Below are 18813 nucleotides of genomic sequence, written 5' to 3' on the forward strand. Positions count from 1 at the left end.
TACAAGATAAATTTTAACTATAGGTCCAAATTTTCATGCTCATTTTATAATGCAAAATACAATACAACTTGAAAAAAATCCCAATTTTGGCTGGTTTTATGTCAACTTGCCACTAGCTAGAATCATCAGGGAGGAGGGAGCCTCAAATGGAAAAAAAAATGCCTCCATAAGATCCAGCAGCAAGGCATTTTCTTAATTAGTGATCAATGGAGGAGGGTCCAGCCCTTTGTGGCTAGTGCCATTCCTAGGCTGGTGGTCCTGAGTTCTATAAGAAAGCAGGCTGGGAAGCCATGAGTATGCTCAGGCTACAGAAGAGGCTTGCCTCTATTGTCCTCCACTGCGAGAAAAAGAAGGTCTGGTTGGATCCCAATGAGAGCAATTGAAATCGCCAATGCCAACTCCCGTCAGCAGATCAGGAAGCTGATCAAAGATGGGCTGATCATCCGCAAGCCTGTGACTGTCCATTCCCCGGCTCGTTGCTGGAAAAACACCCTGGCCCGACAAAAGGGCAGGCATATGGGCATAGGGAAGAGGAAGGGCAGGCATATGGGCATAGGGAAGAGGAAGGGCAGGCATATGGGCATAGGGAAGAGGAAGGGCAGGCATATGGGCATAGGGAAGAGGAAGGGCAGGCATATGGGCATAGGGAAGAGGAAGGGCAGGCATATGGGCATAGGGAAGAGGAAGGGTACTGCCAATGCTCGGATGCCCGAGAAGGTGACCTGGATGAGAAGGACGAGGATCCTGCGCCAGCTTCTCAGGAGATACCGGGAATCTAAGAAGACTGACCGCCATATGTATCACAGCCTGTACCTGAAGGTCAAAGGGAATGTGTTCAAAAACAAGCGGATTCTCATGGAGCACATCCACAAGCTGAAGGCAGACAAGGCCCACAAGAAGCTCCTGGCTGACCAGGCTGATGCTCGCAGGTCTAAGACCAAGGAAGCACGAAAGCGCTGGGAGGAACGCCTCAAGGCCAAGAAGGAAGAGATCATCAAGACTCTGTCCAAGGAGGAGGAGACCAAGAAATAAAGCTTCCCTCGTGTCTATACATAGTGACCTGGTTATGGCCTCATGTGGATCCATCTTTAAAATAAAACACACCTTTGTTCATTAAAAAAAAAAAAAGCAGGCTGAACAAACCTTGTGAAGCAAGCCAATGAGCAACACCCCCTTCATGGCCTCTGCATTGGCTCCTGCCTCCAGATTCCTGCCTTGCATTCTTGTCCTGAATTCCCTCAAAGATGAATAGTGCTGTGGAAGTATAAGCTAAATAAACTCACTTTTCCCCAACATGCTTTTTGGTCATGGTGTTTCATAACAGCAATAGAAACTCTAAGCCCATCCTCATAGTCTTTGGGAATTCTAATACTGTTTAGAAGTCCATGGTCCAAGCCTTATGGAAGACTGAAGGCAATCTACCAACTCCAAACTTCTTAAAGCTCAGACACCTTGAATACCCTCCTGTCTTTGAAAGAAAGAAAACCAAATTCAAGGTCCCAGACAGGCCGGCACAAAGGCTGTTAAGTCATTCCAGGAACTGACTGGCCATAAAGATAAGAGAGGCATGCAAGGACAATCTCTGGACAGGCCCAGTTGAGTAATGGGCCACCTGGTCTGGTCTCCTTCTGATATAGTTTGAGTTTAACCAGATGCTCTGCTGACATAGATAAGCACCCTCCCTCTAGAGTTACTGTTATCCTGACCCGCACATACTGCTTGCTGATGTTTAAACTGTCCAGTTGTGTGTAACTGCACCAATTTCCCCTATCCCCCATCTTTTTTCCTATATAAACCCCTAACTTTTGAGCCTCAGGGTCGATTCCTCTGTCTCCTGCATGAGACATGTGTCGGCCATCTTAACTTTAATCGTACAATGCAAGACAAGTTACATCTTCCCAAAATAAGATTCCACAAAGTAAATATTCATTGCAAAAGGGAAGAAGGGAACATAATCAAACTCAGCAGGGAAGACACTAATCTTGCACGTCTGTGTCTGGCAATTGGGGCTCATGATTCAATCATCTGGGCTCCAAAGGTCTTGGTTAGTGTCTTAGTTAGCTAGGACAAGGTTTAATTAAGGCTGACTTACAGGTTCAGAGCTTCAGTCCATTATCATCAAGGAACATGGTAGCATCCAGACAGGCAAGGTGCAGGAGGATCTGAGGATTCTACATCTTCATCTGAAGGTGGCTAGCAGAATACTAACTTCCAGGCAGCTAGTATGGGGGTCTTAAAGCCCACACTCACAGTGACAGCTCTACTCCGACAAGGCCACGCCTACTCCAACAGGGCCACACACTCTAAAAGTGCCACACCCGGGGCTGACCCTATAAAAGTATCACAGTTAGCCTTACCTCTCCAGTTCTGCTACTTGCTGAACTTTTTTTAGGCTCTTTTAGCTCTCCTTTAGGCTAGCTCCACCCAAGCCTGTAGCTTTCATCAGTGAAATTCATTTGCCTTTTCACAAGTTTGGTCCTGTTACCTACACTATCCTGTGGTCTTCACTCCTACTGAGATTTCACCTTTCAGACAATGGCCTCTCACAGCTTTCTTGCAGTAAGCTTAACCTTCCCACACATTACCTGGCTTTAGCTGCTCTCTAAAAAGATGGAGAAAGGTGACATGACCACCTACTCTTTCAGTTTCCACTCTTGCAGAACAAATGACACCTTGATAATGCTACCAACTTTGGCTGTCAGTGCACAATGTAGCCTCACCTGACTTGTGCCACTGCTGTATCTGCTTCTGTGTGCTGATCCTGAGGAAAGAGATTTCTAGGAAACTGTCTACAGGAAGCAGGAAACCATTTCAGTTTAAAATTTCTTCCTTCATTAATTTGCCTCTTCACAAGATAAAAGCTCTTGATAGGTGGGTTTTCACCATCAGACTCCATTCCTAATGTCTCAGTGCAGCACAGGAGGTCTCTTTTCAGCAATGCTGATCTCTTTAATAATTATAGAAGCTTTCTCAGAACAGCCAGAAATTTACTGATATATATGAATATATACCTATGCATATGTATATAAAAAGATGATGAGGATGATAGATAGATAGATAGATAGATAGATAGATAGATAGATAGATAGATAGATAGATAGATAGATAGATAGATAGATAGATGGACAGATGAATGAATAGATAGACCTATCTCTCTGTATACTAGTATATAGGTGTATACAGAGATAATCTATTGCTACAGATTCCTACAACAATGTTATCAATCCTTATAAAACTAGTTTTAGTGATCATGCTAACCTATTGAAATTGGCAAATTAGTGATCAAAATACCTAGATTAAAATACCATGCATTGCTACTATAGATATTCTCTTTTGAAACAGGAGTCTAATAGATAATGGAGAATTTGATGTGTACCTAGTACGTGGGCCATGCCTTTTCCCTCATTATCATCTACACATCTAGAGATTTTAGGAACCCAAAGAAAAACTAAAAAATGCCAAGTTGGTGGTGATGTATTAATGTTTTTCTTCTACTTAAGAAGGACTTTAATGACTTATATAAAAAAAATTATGGAGTAAGTTGGAACTAACCTATGATTCCACATCCTGACTCGTGGTTTTATGTACAATGTCTAAATTGGGAGAAGTCAGCGAGAACTTTGTTAGGACTATTACATAATTTTATAAGGTTAAAACATGAGACTTTAAAATGGGATGGAAGATGATGATGGACATTATTATTTTAAAATATGAAAACTTCATCAAAAATATAACTGAAAAGTAAGAGTCTACCAGACATGGTATAGAGATAAAAATAACAGGTAAGGAAATGAAGATGAAAATACATCATCACTCTGGGAGGAAGACACTAAGAGAGAATTTAGATAAGGCCTCTTTTCCCTTTTCCCTCTTAAAATATCCATGACATTTTTTGTCAAAGGGTAAAAAATCTACATTAACACCCAAAATGCTTGACAAGAATTTTGAATATATTTCATATTCTCCAAAAAAAAGTAGGCTCTGCATTACAAAATTAGAAAGAATTAAGTTGGAACCAGCTGCCAACCCAAGCCCAGAATCCTGCATCAGAAGGCACATAGGGTCAAGATACACAATTTGGAGGCTAGGACACTCATCACACCTAACACAGGTGCACAGAACTTTCCCAGTAAGAAGCTCCATGCTCTGCCAGTTCATATCTTTTTGTCTGAGACATTGAAGGGCAAATGTGCCAAGAGACCTGTATCCCAATAACAATGCTAATGCCAGAATAGCATTCTACAAAAAGATGGATGTGTTGACTCTCATTTCAAATACCAGTAGCTTTTCCCATGCTCCATATTGGAAAATATTTGGAAGGGGCTGGAGAGATGGCTTGGTGGATAAGAGTGCAGACAACTATATTTGGTTCCCAACACATATAAACAGCTTACAACAGCCCATAACTCCAGCACCAGAGAATAAAATGACTTCTTCTAGCATCCATGGACACCCACTGCAGTGGGCACACATATACATGCACTCACATATGCACATACACATAAATTTAAAAATAAATCTTTTTTTTTGAAGAAATACTTTGGAAGATAGAAATAATAAATTTCTTGTTTGGTAAAGACTTTAAACCTTAAGTTTCTGTGTAATATTAATCATATCTTTCTCCTTATGAGACAAATGGAAGCTATAACAATCAGAAGCCCCACCCAGTATCACTCAGCTCTGGAGCAGTGTGAAGAATAGTGATGTCTCTTCTAGATGCTCTTCTGTCTCCATTGTATTATCTTTGAAAGAATGTAATGTAAATGGCATCTTAACATCAGTAGTCCTTTGAAGCAACCTCCTTTTGCTTAAGATTTTCCCCTGTTGTTCTGCCTATCTTTAATTCATCCTTATCCTTTTTTTTTACTACTGATGAATATTTTGCTTCAGAAATGTTCCCTAATTTGCCTAATTCCCCTAATGTGCCTATTCCGTGATTTGAGTTATTTCTAGTTTAAATATTAAAAAGCTGAGAGTCTTATAACTCTTTAAACATAATAAATTATATGTTTTATTCTTACGAAATACACTAATACATCCAAAAATTTGCAAAAAAATAAATAATAATCTTAAAATATATAAACAAAATGAAAAAATACAGACTGTTTATTTGAGAGGAAGGGAAGGTGAAATTTCTTACATTTATCCTAGAGTTTTCAGGTGTGTCATTACATTACCAGTGTGAGATCTCCTCAAATTTTGTTTTATATATACATATATATGTGTGTGTGTATACATATGTATATATATATATATATATATATATATATATATATATATATATATAATTATTTTTCTGGATGATCTTTCTCTTGGTGAGAGAAGGGATAGTCTCCCACTATCAGTGTGCCAATATGTGATTTAAGCTGTAGTAGTATTTCTTTTACTAACTTGGATGCCTTTTGTTTGGTGCATTGATGTTAAGAATTTCAATGCCTTTTGGTAAATTTTTCCTGTAATGAGTATGTAGAATTCTTCCCTATCTCTTCTGATTAGTTTAGGGTTGAAGTCTATTTTGTTATATATTAAAATGGCTACATCAGCTTGCCTCTTGGGTCCATTTGCTTGGAATATTTTTTTCCATCTTTTTGCCCTTAGATGATGTCTACCCTTGATGTTACGATGTGTTTTCTGTATGCAGCAGAAAGATGTATCTTGTTTTTTATCCCAATCTGTTAGTATGTGTCTTTTTTAACTGAGGAATTTATACTATTGATGTTGAAATTATCAATGAGCAGAGTTTGTTGATTCCTGTTATTTTGTTGTTATGATATGGGTGTTTTGTTTGTTTTGTCTTTCTTTTCTTTTGATTTGCTGGTCTGAGATTGTTAATTCCTTGTAGATTTTTTGTTTGTTGGATGGTTGGTGTTTGTTTTCTTTTTGTTATGTTTTTCTTATTTATTTGTTTTCTGTAAAACAGGGCTTGTAAATATACACTGCTTAAACTTAGTTTTATCACGGGATGTCTTTCTTTCTTCATCTATTCGGACTGAAAATTTTGCTGGGCATAGTAGTCTAAGCTGATATCTCTGGTCTCTTAGAGTTAAAAAAAAAAAAAGTTGGCCCTAATGGCTTTTAGAGTCTCCACTGAAAAGTCAGGCTTTATTCTCATAGGTCTGTCTTTATATCTAATTTAGTCTTTTTCCCTTGCAGTTGTTCATGTGCCATGGGAAATTTCTTTGTGGACCTGTCTATTTGGTGTTCTGCAGGCTTCATGTGCCATGATATGCACCTCCTTCTTTTGTTTAGAGACATTTTATCCTATTATTTTGTTGAACATATTTTCTATGCATTTGCCTTGGATTTCTTCTTCCTCTAATCCTATTATGCTTATATTTGATCTTCTCATGGTGTCCCAGATTTCCAGGATTCTTTATGCCTGGATTTTTTTTTTAGATTTAAATTTTTCTTTGAGCAAGGTATTCATTTCTTCTATACGGTCTTCATGCCAAAGAATTTCTCTTCCATCTCATGTATTCTGTTGCTGAGAAGTGTCCATTAGATACCAGTAAGAGCTCCTAATATTTTCTTTTTAAAAGATTTTTTATTAGATATTTTTTCATTTACATTTCAAATGCTATCCCAAAAGTCTCCTATACCCTTCCCCCACCCTGCTCCCCTACTCACTGACTCCTACTTCTTGTCCCTGGTGTTTCCCTGTACTGGGGCATATAAAGTTTACAAGACCAAGGGGCCTCTCTTCTCAATGATGGCTGACTAGGCCGTCTTCTGCTACATATGCAGCTAGAGACACGAGCTCTGGGGGTACTGATTAGTTCATAATGTTTTCCACCTATAGGGTTGCAGACCCCCACAGCTCCTTGGGTACTTTCTCTAGCTCCTTGGGGGCCCTGTGTTCCATCGTATAAATGACTGTGGGCATCCACTTCTGTATTTGCAGGCATTGGCATGGCCTCACAAGAGACATCTATATCAGGGTCCTTTCAGCAAAATCTTTTTTTTTTTTTTTTTTTTTTGCCTCTTGAAAATTTGAATATTTTTTTTATATATTTTTATTACATATTTTCCTCAATTACATTTCCAATGCTATCCCAAAAGTCCCCCATAGCGCCCCGCACTTCCCTGCACACCCATTCCCATTCTTTTGGCCCTGGCATTCCCCTATATTGGGGCATATAAAGTTTGCAAGTCCAATGGGCCTCTCTTTCCATTGATGGCCGACTAGGCCATCTTTCGATACATATGCAGCTAGAGACAAGAGCTCCAGGGTTCTGGTTAGTACATCATGTTGTTCCAACAATAGGGTTGCAGATCCCTTTAGCTCCTTGGGTACTTTCTCTAGCTTCTCCATTGGGAGCCCTGTGATACATCCAATAGCTGACTGTGAACATCCACTCCTGTGTTTGCCAGGCCCCGGCATCGTCTCACAAGAGACAGCTATATTTGGGTCCTTTCAGCAAAATCTTGCTAGTGTATGCAATGGTGTCAGCGTTTAGAAGCTGATTATGGGACAGATCCCTGGATACAGCAGTCTCTAAATGGTCCATTCTTTCATCACAGCTACGAACTTTGTCTCTGTAGCTCCTTCCCTGGGTGTTTTGTTCCCAATTCTAAGAAGGTACACAGTGTCCACACTTTGGTCTTCATTCTTCTTGAGTTTCATGCGTTTATCAAAATGTATCTTATATCTTGGGTATCCTAAGTTTTGGGCTAATATCCACTTATCAATGAATACATATTGTGTGAGTTCTTTTGTGATTGTGTTACTTCACTCAAGATGATGCCCTCCAGGTCCATCCATTTGGCTAGGAATTTCATAAATTCATTCTTTTTAATAGCTGAGTAGTACTCCATTGTGTAAATGTACCATAATTTCTGTATCCATTCCTCTGTTGAGGGACATCTGGGTTCTTTCCAGCTTCTGGCTATTATAAATAGGGCTGCTATGAACATAGTGGAGCATGTGTCCTTTTTACCGGTTGGGACATCTTCTGGCTATATGCCCAGGAGAGGTATTGCTGGATCCTCCGGTAGTACTATGTCCAATTTTCTGAGGAACCGCCAGACTGATTTCCAGAGTGGTTGTACAAGCTTGCAATCCCACCAACAATGGAGGAGTGTTCCTCTTTCTCCACATCCTCGCCAGCATCTGCTGTCACCTGAATTTTTGATCTTAGCCATTCTGACTGGTGTGAGGTGGAATCTCAGGGTTGTTTTGATTTGCATTTCCCTGATGATTAAGGATGTTGAACATTTTTTCAGGTGTTTCTCTGCCATTCGGTATTCCTCAGGTGAGAATTCTTTGTTCAGTTCTGAGCCCCATTTTTTAATGGGGTTATTTGACTTTCTGGAGTCCACCTTCTTGAGTTCTTTATATATATTGGATATTAGTCCCTTATCTGATTTAGGATAGGTGAAGATCCTTTCCCAGTCTGTTGGTGGTTTTTTAGTTTTATTGATGGTGTCTTTAGCCTTGCAGAAGCTTTGTAGTTTCATGAGGTCCCACTTGTCAATTCTCGATCTTACAGCACAGGCCATTACTGTTCTATTCAGGAATTTTTCCCCTGTGCCCATATCTTTGAGGCTTTTCCACACTTTCTCCTCTATAAGTTTCAGTGTCTCTGGTTTTATGTGAAGTTCCTTGATCCACTTAGACTTGACCTTAGTACAAGGAGATAGGAATGGATCGATTCTCATTCTTCTACATGTTAACAACCAGTTGTGCCAGCACCATTTGTTGAAAATGCTGACTTTCTTCCACTGGATGTTTTTAGCTCCCTTGTCGAAGATCAAGTGACCATAGGTGTGTGGGTTCTTTTCTGGGTCTTCAATTCTATTCCATTGGTCTATTTGTCTGTCACTATACCAGTACCATGCAGTTTTTATCACAATTGCTCTGTAGTAGAGCTTTAGGTCCGGCATGGTGATTCCACCAGAGGTTCTTTTATCCTTGAGAAGAGTTTTTGCTATCCTAGGTTTTTTGTTATTCCAGATGAATTTGCAGATTGCACTTTCTAATTCGTTGAAGAATTGATTTGGAATTTTGATGGGGATTGCATTGAATCTGTATTTGCTTTTGGCAAGATAGCCATTTTTACAATGTTAATCCTGCCAATCCATGAGCATGGGAGATCTTTCCATCTTCTGAGATCTTCTATAATTTCTTTCTTCAGAGACTTGAAGTTTTTATTATACAGATCTTTCACTTCCTTAGTTAGAGACAATCCAAGATATTTTATATTATTTGTGACTATTGAGAAGGGTGTTGTTTCCCTAATTTCTTTCTCAGCCTGTTTATTCTTTGTGTAGAGAAAGGCCATTGATTTGTTTGAGTTAATTTTATATCCAGCTACTTCACCGAAGCTGTTTATCAGGCTTAGGAGTTCTCTGGTGGAATATTTAGGGTCACTTATATATACTATCATATCATCTGCAAAAAGTGATATTTTGACTTCATCTTTTCCAATTTGTATCCCTTTGATCTCCTTTTGTTGTCGAATTGCTCTGGCTAGGACTTCAAGTACAATGTTGAATAGGTATGGAGAAAGTGGACAGCCTTGTCTAGTCCCTGATTTTAGAGGGATTGCTTCAAGCTTCTCACCATTTACTTTGATGTTGGCTACTGGTTTGCTGTAGATTGCTTTTATCATGTTTAGGTATGGGCCTTGAATTCCTGATCTTTCCAAGACTTTTATCATGAATGGGTGTTGGATCTGGTCGAATGCTTTTTCCGCATCTAACGAGATGACCATGTGGTTTTTGTCTTTGAATTTGTTTATATACTGGATTACGTTGATGAATTTCCATATATTGAACCAGCCCTGCATCCCTGGGATGAAACCTACTTGGTCAGGATGGATGATTGTTTTGATGTGTTCTTGGATTCAGTTAGCAAGAACTTTATTGAGGACTTTTGCATCAATATTCATAAGGGATATTGGTCTGAAGTTTTCTATCTTTGTTGGGTCTTTTTGTGGTTTAAGTATCAGAGTAATTGTGGCTTCATAGAATGAGTTGGGTAGAGTACCTTCTGTTTCTATTTTGTGGAATAGTTTGTGAAGAACTGGGATTAGATCTTCTTTGAAGGTCTGATAGAACTCTGCACTAAACCCATTTGGTCCTGGGCTTTTTTTAGTTGGGAGACTATTAATGACTGCTTCTATTTCTTTGGGGGATATAGGGCTGTTTAGATCATTAACCTGATCTTGATTCAACTTTTGTACCTGGTATCTGCCTAGGAACTTCTCCATTTCATCCAGGTTCTCCAGTTTTGTTGAGTATAGCCTTTGGTAGAAGGATCTGATGGTGTTTTGGATGTCTTCAGGATCTGTTGTTATGTCTCCTTTTTCATTTCTGATTTTGTTAATTAGGATGCTTTCCCTGTGCCCTCTAGTGAGTCTGGCTAAGGGTTTATCTATCTTGTTGATTTTCTCAAAGAACCAGCTCCTTGATTGGTTGATTCTTTGAATAGTTTTTCTTGTTTCCACTTGGTTGATTTCACCCCTGAGTTTGATTATTTCCTGCTGTCTACTCCTCTTGGGTGAATTTGCTTCCTTTTGTTCTAGTGCTTTTAGGTGTGTTGTCAAGCTGCTAATGTGTGCTCTCTCTAGTTTCCTTTTGGAGGCACTCAGAGCTATGAGTTTTCCTCTTAGAAATGCTTTCATTGCGTCCCATAAGTTTGGGTATGTTGTGGCTTCATTTTCATTGAACTCTAAAAAGTCCTTAATTTCTTTCTTTATTCCTTCCTTGACCAAGGTATCATTGAGAAGAGTGTCGTTCAGTTTCCACGTGAAGGTTGGCTTTCTATTATTTATTTTGTTATTGAAGATCAGCCTTAGTCCATGGTGATCTGATAGAATGCATGGGACAATTTCAATATTTTTGTATCTGTTGAGGCCTGCTTTGTGACCAATTATGTGGTCAATTTTGGAGAAGGTACCATGAGGTGCTGAGAAGAAGGTATATCCTTTTGTTTTAGGATAGAATGTTCTGTAGATATCTTCCAGATCCATTTGATTCATAATTTCTCTTAGTTTCACTGTGTCCCTGTTTAGTTTCTGTTTCCATGATCTGTCCATTGGTGAAAGTGGTGTGTTGAAGTCTCCCACTATTATTGTATGAGGTGCAATGTGTGCTTTGAGCTTTACTAAAATTTCTTTAATGAATGTGGCTGCCTTTGTATTTGGAGCATAGATATTCAGGATTGATAGTTCCTCTTGGAGGATTTTACCTTTGATGAGTATGAAGTGTCCCTCCCTGTCTTTTTTAATGACTTTGGGTTGGAAGTCAATCTTATCAGATATTAGAATGGCTACTCCAGCTTGTTTCTTCATGCCATTTGCTTGGAGAATTGTTTTCCAGCCTTTCATTCTGAGGTAGTGTCTATCCTTTTCTCTGAGATGAGTTTCCTGTAAGCAGCAAAATGTTGGGTCTTGTTTGTGTAGCCAGTTTGTTAGTCTATGTCTTTTTATCGGGGAGTTGAGTCCATTGATATTAAGAGATATTAAGGAAAAGTAATTGTTGTTTCCTGTTATTTTTGTTGTTAAAGTTGGCATTTTGTTCTTGTGGCTGTCTTCTTTTAGGTTTGTTGAGGGATTACCTTCTTGTTGTTTCTAGGGCGTGGTTCCTGTCCTTGTATTGGTTTTTTTCTGTTATTATCCTTTGAAGGGCTGGATTCGTGGAGAGATAATGTGTGAATTTGCTTTTGTCGTGGAATACTTTGGTTTCTCCATCTATGTTAATTGAGAGTTTGGCTGGGTATAGTAGCCTGGGCTGGAATTTGTGTTCTTTTAGTGTCTGTATAACATCCGTCCAGGATCTTCTGGCTTTCATAGTCTCTGGTGAAAAATCTGGTGTAATTCTGATAGGCTTGCCTTTATATGTTACTTGGCCTTTTTCTCTTACTGCTTTTAGTATTCTATCTTTATTTAGAGCATTTGTTGTTCTGATTATTATGTGTCGGGAGGTGTTTCTTTTCTGGTCCAGTCTATTTGGAGTTCTGTAGGCTTCTTGTATGTTCATGGGCATCTCTTTCTTTAGATTTGGGAAGTTTTCTTCTATAATTTTGTTGAAGATGTTTGCTGGTCCTTTGAGTTGAAAATCTTCATTCTCATCCACTCCTATTATCCGTAGGTTTGGTCTTCTCATTGTGTCCTGTATTTCTTGGATGTTTTGAGTTAGGATCTTTTTGCATTTTCCATTTTCCTTGATTGTTGTGCCGATGTTCTCTATGGAATCTTCTGCACCTGAGATTCTCTCTTCCATCTCTTGTATTCTGTTGCTGATGCTCATATCTATGGTTCCAGATTTCTTTCCTAGGGTTTCTATCTCCAGTGTTGCCTCATTTTGGGTTTTCTTTATTGTGTCTACTTCCCTTTTTAGGTCTAGTATGGTTTTGTTCATTTCCATCATCTGTTTGGATGTGTTTTCCTGTTTTTCTGTAAGGACTTCTACCTGTTTGATTATGTTATCCTGTTTTTCTTTAAGGATTTGTAACTCTTTAGCAGTGTTCTCCTGCAATTCTTTTTTTTTTTTTTTTTTTGGTTTTTTTTTTTTTTTTGGTTTTTCAAGACAGGGTTTCTCTGTGTAGCCCTGGCTGTCCTGGCACTCACTTTGTAGACCAGGCTGGCCTCGAACTCAGAAATCCGCCTGCCTCTGCCTCCCGAGTGCTGGGATTAAAGGCCTGCGCCACCACGCCCGGCTCTCCTGCAATTCTTTAAGGGATTTTTGTGCTTCCTCTTTAGTGTCTTCTGCCTGTTTAGCAGTGTTCTCCTGTAGTTCTTTAAGTGTGTTATTAAAGTCCTTCTTGAAGTCCTCTACTATCATCAGGAGATATGCTTTTAAATCCGTGTCTAGCTTTTCCGGTGTGTTGGGGTGCCCTGGACTGGGCGAAGTGGGGGTGCTGGGTTCTGATGATTGTGAGTGGTCTTGGTTTCTGTTAGTAAGGTTATTACGTTTACCTTTCGCCATCTGGTAATCTCTGGGGTTAGTTGTTATCGTTGTCACTGTTTAAAGATTGGAGCAGAAGCTGTGTTCCACTCACCAGCAGTCTCTAAATCCTGTGGCGGGGGTCGTGGGTAGCTGATGGTACCCCGGTGCTGGTCCAGCCGGAAGAGGCCTGTGGTCCTACTCAGGCCGGTTTTCTGCTTCCCTAACTAATGCAGTCTCAGGTCCCGCGCGCAATTGGATTGGAGCAGAAGCTGTGTTCCACTCTCCAGAAGTCTTAAGATCCTGTGGCGGGTGTTGTGGGTAGCTGGCGAGTGTCAGCCGACCCTGCGCCCCAGCTGCCCCGGTGCTTTTCTGACCGGAAGAGGGTTGTGGCCCTATGTAGGCCGGATTTCTCTCTCCCCAACCAGAGCAGTCTCAGGTCCCACGTGATTGGACTGGAGCAGAAGCTGTGTTCCACTCACCAGCAGTCCCAAAATCCTGCGGCGGGGGTCGTGGGTAGCTGGCGGGTGTCAGGCAACCCTGCGCTCCAGCTACCCTGGCGCTGATCCGGCCGGATGAGGCCTGTGGCCCTACTCAGGCCAGTTTCTGCTTCCCTAAGTAATGCAGTCTCAGGTCCCGCGCAATTGGATTGGAGCAGAAGCTGTGTTCCACTCACCAGAAGTCTTAAGATCCTGTGGTGGGTGTTGTGGGTAGCTGGCGAGTGTCAGCAGACCCTGCGCCCCAGCTGCCCTGGTGCTTTTCTGACCGGAAGAGGGTTGTGGCCCTATGTAGGCCGGATTTCTCTCTCCCCAACCAGAGCAGTCTCAGGTCCCGCGTGATTGGACTGGAGCAGAAGCTGTGTTCCACTCACCAGCAGTCCCACAATCCTGCGGAGGGGGTCGTGGGTAGCTGGCGGGTGTCAGGCAACCCTGTGCTCCAGCTACCCCTGCGCTGATCGGGCCGGATGAGGCCTGTGGCCCTACTCAGGCCGGTTTCTGCTTCCCTAACTAATGCAGTCTCAGGTCCCGCGAGCAATTGGATTGGGACAGAAGCTGTGTTCCACTCTCCAGAAGTCTTAAGATCCTGTGGCGGGTGTTGTGGGTAGCTGGCGAGTGTCAGCCGACCCTGCGCCCCAGCTGCCCGGTGCTTTTCTCACCGGAAGAGGGTTGTGGCCCTATGTAGGCTGGATTTCTCTCTCCCCAACCAGAGCAGTCTCAGGTCCCGCGTGATTGGACTGGAGCAGAAGCTGTGTTCCACTCACCAGCAGTCCCAAAATCCTGCGGCGGGGGGTCGTGGGTAGCTGGCGGGTGTCAGGCAACCCTGCGCTCCAGCTACCCCGGCGCTGATGCGGCCAGATGAGGCCTGTGGCCCTACCCTTTCAGCAAAATCTTGCTGACATATGCAATAGTGTCTGCATTTGGTGGCTGATTGTGCGATGGACCCCCAGGTGGGGCAGTCTCTGGATAGTCCATCCTTTCGTCTTAGCTCCAACCTTTGTCTCTGTAACTCATTCCATGGGTATTTTGCTCCCTATTCTAAGGAGGAATGAAGTATCCACAGGTTGGTTTTCCGTCTTCTTGATTTTCATATTCAGTATTCCCTCAGTTTCACTTTTCTTTAATAATTCTATTTCTACTTTAAAGTCTTAAACAGTTTTCTTCATTTTATTCCACTGTCTGTGTTTTCATAGATTTACTGGATTTATTCTTATCTTTCTTAAGGTATTTGATCGTATTGATAATAATTATTTTGAACTCTTTAATTTCATATATATTTGTGCTATATATGTATATATATATATGTTTATATGTATATTGCATTTCTCAAAGCCATTTCCACTTTATCTTCATGTATTTTAAAATATTTTTCATGTCTTTTAATTTCTTATATTTATCTATGTAGTGTGCGTGTGTATAGCACACATGTGAAAGTAAGAGCCCACCTAACAGGAATTAGTTCTCTTCTCCCACCACATGTGATATGAGGGTTGAGCTCAAGTTAACAGGCTTAGCAGCAAGTTTCTTACCTGCTGAGCCAACTCCCCAGCCCTTCCTTTCATATCTTGGTTACATAAGCAAAACTTTTCCTGCTTGAAGGTATTTTACAAATATTAAAGGACAAAGTAAAGTTCTGACAACAAAAGACATCTTTTTCAAGAAGCATAAAGTAAAATCTTTTATTCTCCAGTAAAATATGTAAAGTATGAAAGTGCTGTAATAAAATATTTGACCAGAGTGTTAGAACTTTTAGATACACTAAACTAAGTACAATCTGCCCTGTCTCTTCTATTGAATAATATCTGGACAAAGTGCATGGCTCAGTTATTTTAGGAAAATGAACAATAAGTAATAACAAGAACCTTAGAACAGAAGAGTATAATTCAGATTCCCCAAAGCTGGTAGGCAATTCACTCCACCTGACATCACTGTGCAAAACATGTCAAAACAGAACTGGGTACTGATGTGTAGGAACTCCAGGGGAAGCCATTTGTTTGTGGTTCAAAAAGCAGACATGAAAGTTCATCATACTAGGAGAGATCGTGAAACCTCCCTTGGACTAATTCTTCACCTCCAATTTCCTTGGACCACAGTCTCCATGCAAATTATTGGTGGTAGCAGCAGGGTAAAAATGAATCCAGATTCCACAGAATAGAGAGTGTGACTGTAATCCCTCCTGTGGCTTTACCCGATCATTCATCCCTCTCTCAGCTTATCTGTGAATACTGAAGCCATGGCAAAAGTGGATAGCACAGAGTGCAGCCTAAACCTTCAGTTTTATGGCTTAAGAGTTAAAAGTAGGAGTTCTATCTAAGGCATTCAAAAATAGCAGGCAGGAAATCAGTGAGGGAAAGATACCATGGCTTTTTTTTTATGTTTAAAAAAAAAAGTTCTGAATTCAATCCAAGGTTAAGTGAGAGTGGATAATCAGCACAGCATATAATTTTAAAGTTGGACTAATAAGACTCAGTTTAGAGCTCAGACTAACCGTGGGTAGTGTACATGCAGGGCAGTTCTAAACTGCAGCTTGAAAACTTTGAAAGCTGGACAAACCACAGGAGGGACAGGAGTACATGCAGCCTACACTTATGCATATTGTTTATCTGCTAAAACAATGATAGCATTTCCCATGTTGTTTAAAGTGCTGCAACTCCTAAAAGATTATGCAAAATAACCAGATAAAATAAAAAATTAATCACTGTCTGAAACACCAGAATGATATCAGTTCACAACTTAATGTGAGAATCAAAACAAAAATTAATGCATAGAAAAAAGATGCTAAAATTTTCCCCTTCCCTCACTCCTCACCACCTGCAGCAGGCAGGAGAGCTTGTCCTAAGATCGTGAGAGCAGGATAGCTGGATTGTCCCTTGCTGGTTTCAGCATTCGGTGAGCTAACTTTGGAAGCACTGGAGAGCTTGCTCTGATGGTGCGATTTGGGAAAGCTGGTGGGCTGACAACACAGCTATCACCCAGGCCTAGATACAGTTTGAGTTGACCCACCTTAACTTTTACCCCATCTATTAACTGATGGAGTGTATGAAAGGGCCAATCCTGCAGATTCAAACTTATAGGCTCTCGATGACAGAGGGTAACAACAGGATATCCTAGAGGAGTCCTGGTAAAGACCCAATATTGATAGAGTAACAAAAGACAGAGGCCTCAAAACAAACCAATGACTCATTAGAATGAACATTTGCAAGTAAAGATGTGTAGACAAAAGAGTATATATACTGTGGGACACACCTCAGACTCCACACAGTCTTTCATTTGTTTGTTTGTTTTTTGGGGGGAGAGATTGCAAGAGTAGAAAAAGCACAGGGAGATGAGGGGGATTGAGATGCATGAGGTGAAATTCACAAAGAATCAATAAAAAGTTAAATAAAAAAGATGTTAAAATTATCTATCAAAGAACTTAAAGCAGCTACAAAAAGGATTCAAGCAAGAACTAGAAGGCAGTAAGAACTGAATGGTGATGCTAAACCAAAAAAAAAATCTAAAATAACTACAGTTAAATAAATACATCATTAACTGGTCTCGATAACAGAATGAAATGACACCGTACTAGTCCAGATTAGAATTGATGAGAAAATCTTGAAGATACATTTAAAAACACCCCTACACAGAGACTATTATTATGACGGTTGATCTTGATTATCAACCTGATGGATTTTAGAATAACCATTAGCATGACTGTGGGAGATTATCAAGATTCCATTGGTTGAGCTGGGAAGCCCCACCCTAAATGTGAGAAATACCATTTTCTGAACTGAAATCCCAGACTGAGTAAGAAGGAGAGAGCAAACTAAGTAGAAGCATTCATCCTCTCTACTTCCTTACTTGGACCACTGCCTCAAGATCCTGCTATGAAGGCTTCTGGCCATGATGAACTGTATCCTTAAAACCATGACCCCACAAGTAAGACATCCTTCCTTCCATGAGTTATGCTTGTTAGGTATTTGTTCTCAGAAAGAAGAAAATTAGCAATACAACTTAATCAAACCACTAAGAACTAAAGACAATGGCAGCCATGAACCAGGGGAAAGAACTGGAGGCTATGAGTTTCCTATCACAAACCATAGAGCTAAGACCTGTCAACCTACACTTCCATGAACACCGAAAATGTTCTTCAGAAACAAAGATGCTCCAAAAACAACAAGTGAAACCTGAGGAAATTCTTTACCACTAGAACCATTTTACAATTAATAACAATTAATGAAAGCTTTCAGGTCAAGTCAAAGTAATGCCCAAAATGAAATTGCAACATATGAAACCAAAGAAAACACCAAAATAGTTTCTGAATATAGATAACAGACTATTTGCTCTTAGGGTTCTAAAATTTCTTACCCTGTCAAAAGTAAAAACTATCACATTGTCTCACAGGGTTTTCAATGCCTACAGTGATGAAATGTAACAATTATACAAGAAGAGGATAATGGGGTGGGTATGCTGGTAATATTTCAGTATTCCATGTGAAGTTGATGAAATATTGGCTCTCATTAGACTGAGATAATGTCATGTAAGCCTCATAAAGCAATCAGTCATAATTATTTGTAAGTTTTTGTAGTAAAAAGTCAGTGTGGGAAAAGCAATATAGGATAAGTTTAAAAGTCAAAAAAACAGAAAAATTAGCAGCAAATATAAAATATAGAGAAAGCTAGAAGAAAATAAAAGAAAAATAATAAGGATGTGAGATGACTCAGGGGCTAAGACAACTAAGCCTCATGACCTAAATTCATTATCAGAGGCCATATACTACCAAGAGAGAATAACTCACAAACACAGCATGCCATGTGCACACACACGTGAAGACACACACACTAAAATGTAAAAACAAATCACAAAATGGCAAATCTAAATCCAAACTTATCATTTAAATGTTAATCATCTGATACATCAATTAGAAGACACAGCGTAACAGACTGCTTAAAAGGAAATAAAGTGTTGACTGTACAAAACTCCATTCAAATGTAATGTCTTTCCTCAGATCAAAGGGAAAGGATAGACTAAGATCTCATCCTAATTTGCTTTGTATTACTCTGATAAACAACTTGACCAAAAGCAGCTTTAAGGGGGTAAAAAAGGATCCATTTTAGCTTTCATCATGGAGAGAAATCAAAGCAGGGACTCAAGTCAAAAATCTGGAAGCAGGCATTTCCATCTGTGCCTGGAGGTGATCCTATGCCACAGTACTCCATACCAAAATACCTTCGGGAGAGAGTCTCCCAGGAGTGTGGGCATGCCTGTGAGCACAAGTAAGACAACCAAAGCTGCTCAGAGGGACTCACCCAAAACCCTCAGGACACAGGAACTGAAGAGCAGCCTGGTATTGGGGGGGGGGGGGAGGGGGAGGGGGAGGGGAAGAAAAGAAATATACAAAGAATCCACAAAACCAGGAACTGATTCTTTGAGAAAATTAACAAGATAA

General features: G+C 40.3%; 1 pseudogene; it reads left to right on the forward strand.

Moving 5' to 3' along the window:
- Positions 1 to 662: 662 nt before the first annotated feature.
- Positions 663 to 1042, forward strand: LOC110309703 (large ribosomal subunit protein eL19 pseudogene; annotated as a pseudogene).
- The last annotated feature ends 17771 nt before the right edge of the window (positions 1043 to 18813 follow it).

The sequence above is a fragment of the Mus caroli genome, unplaced genomic scaffold (genome assembly GCF_978045245.1).
Source record: "Mus caroli unplaced genomic scaffold, Mus_caroli_1 scaffold_12, whole genome shotgun sequence".
Lineage (NCBI taxonomy): Eukaryota > Metazoa > Chordata > Mammalia > Rodentia > Muridae > Mus > Mus caroli.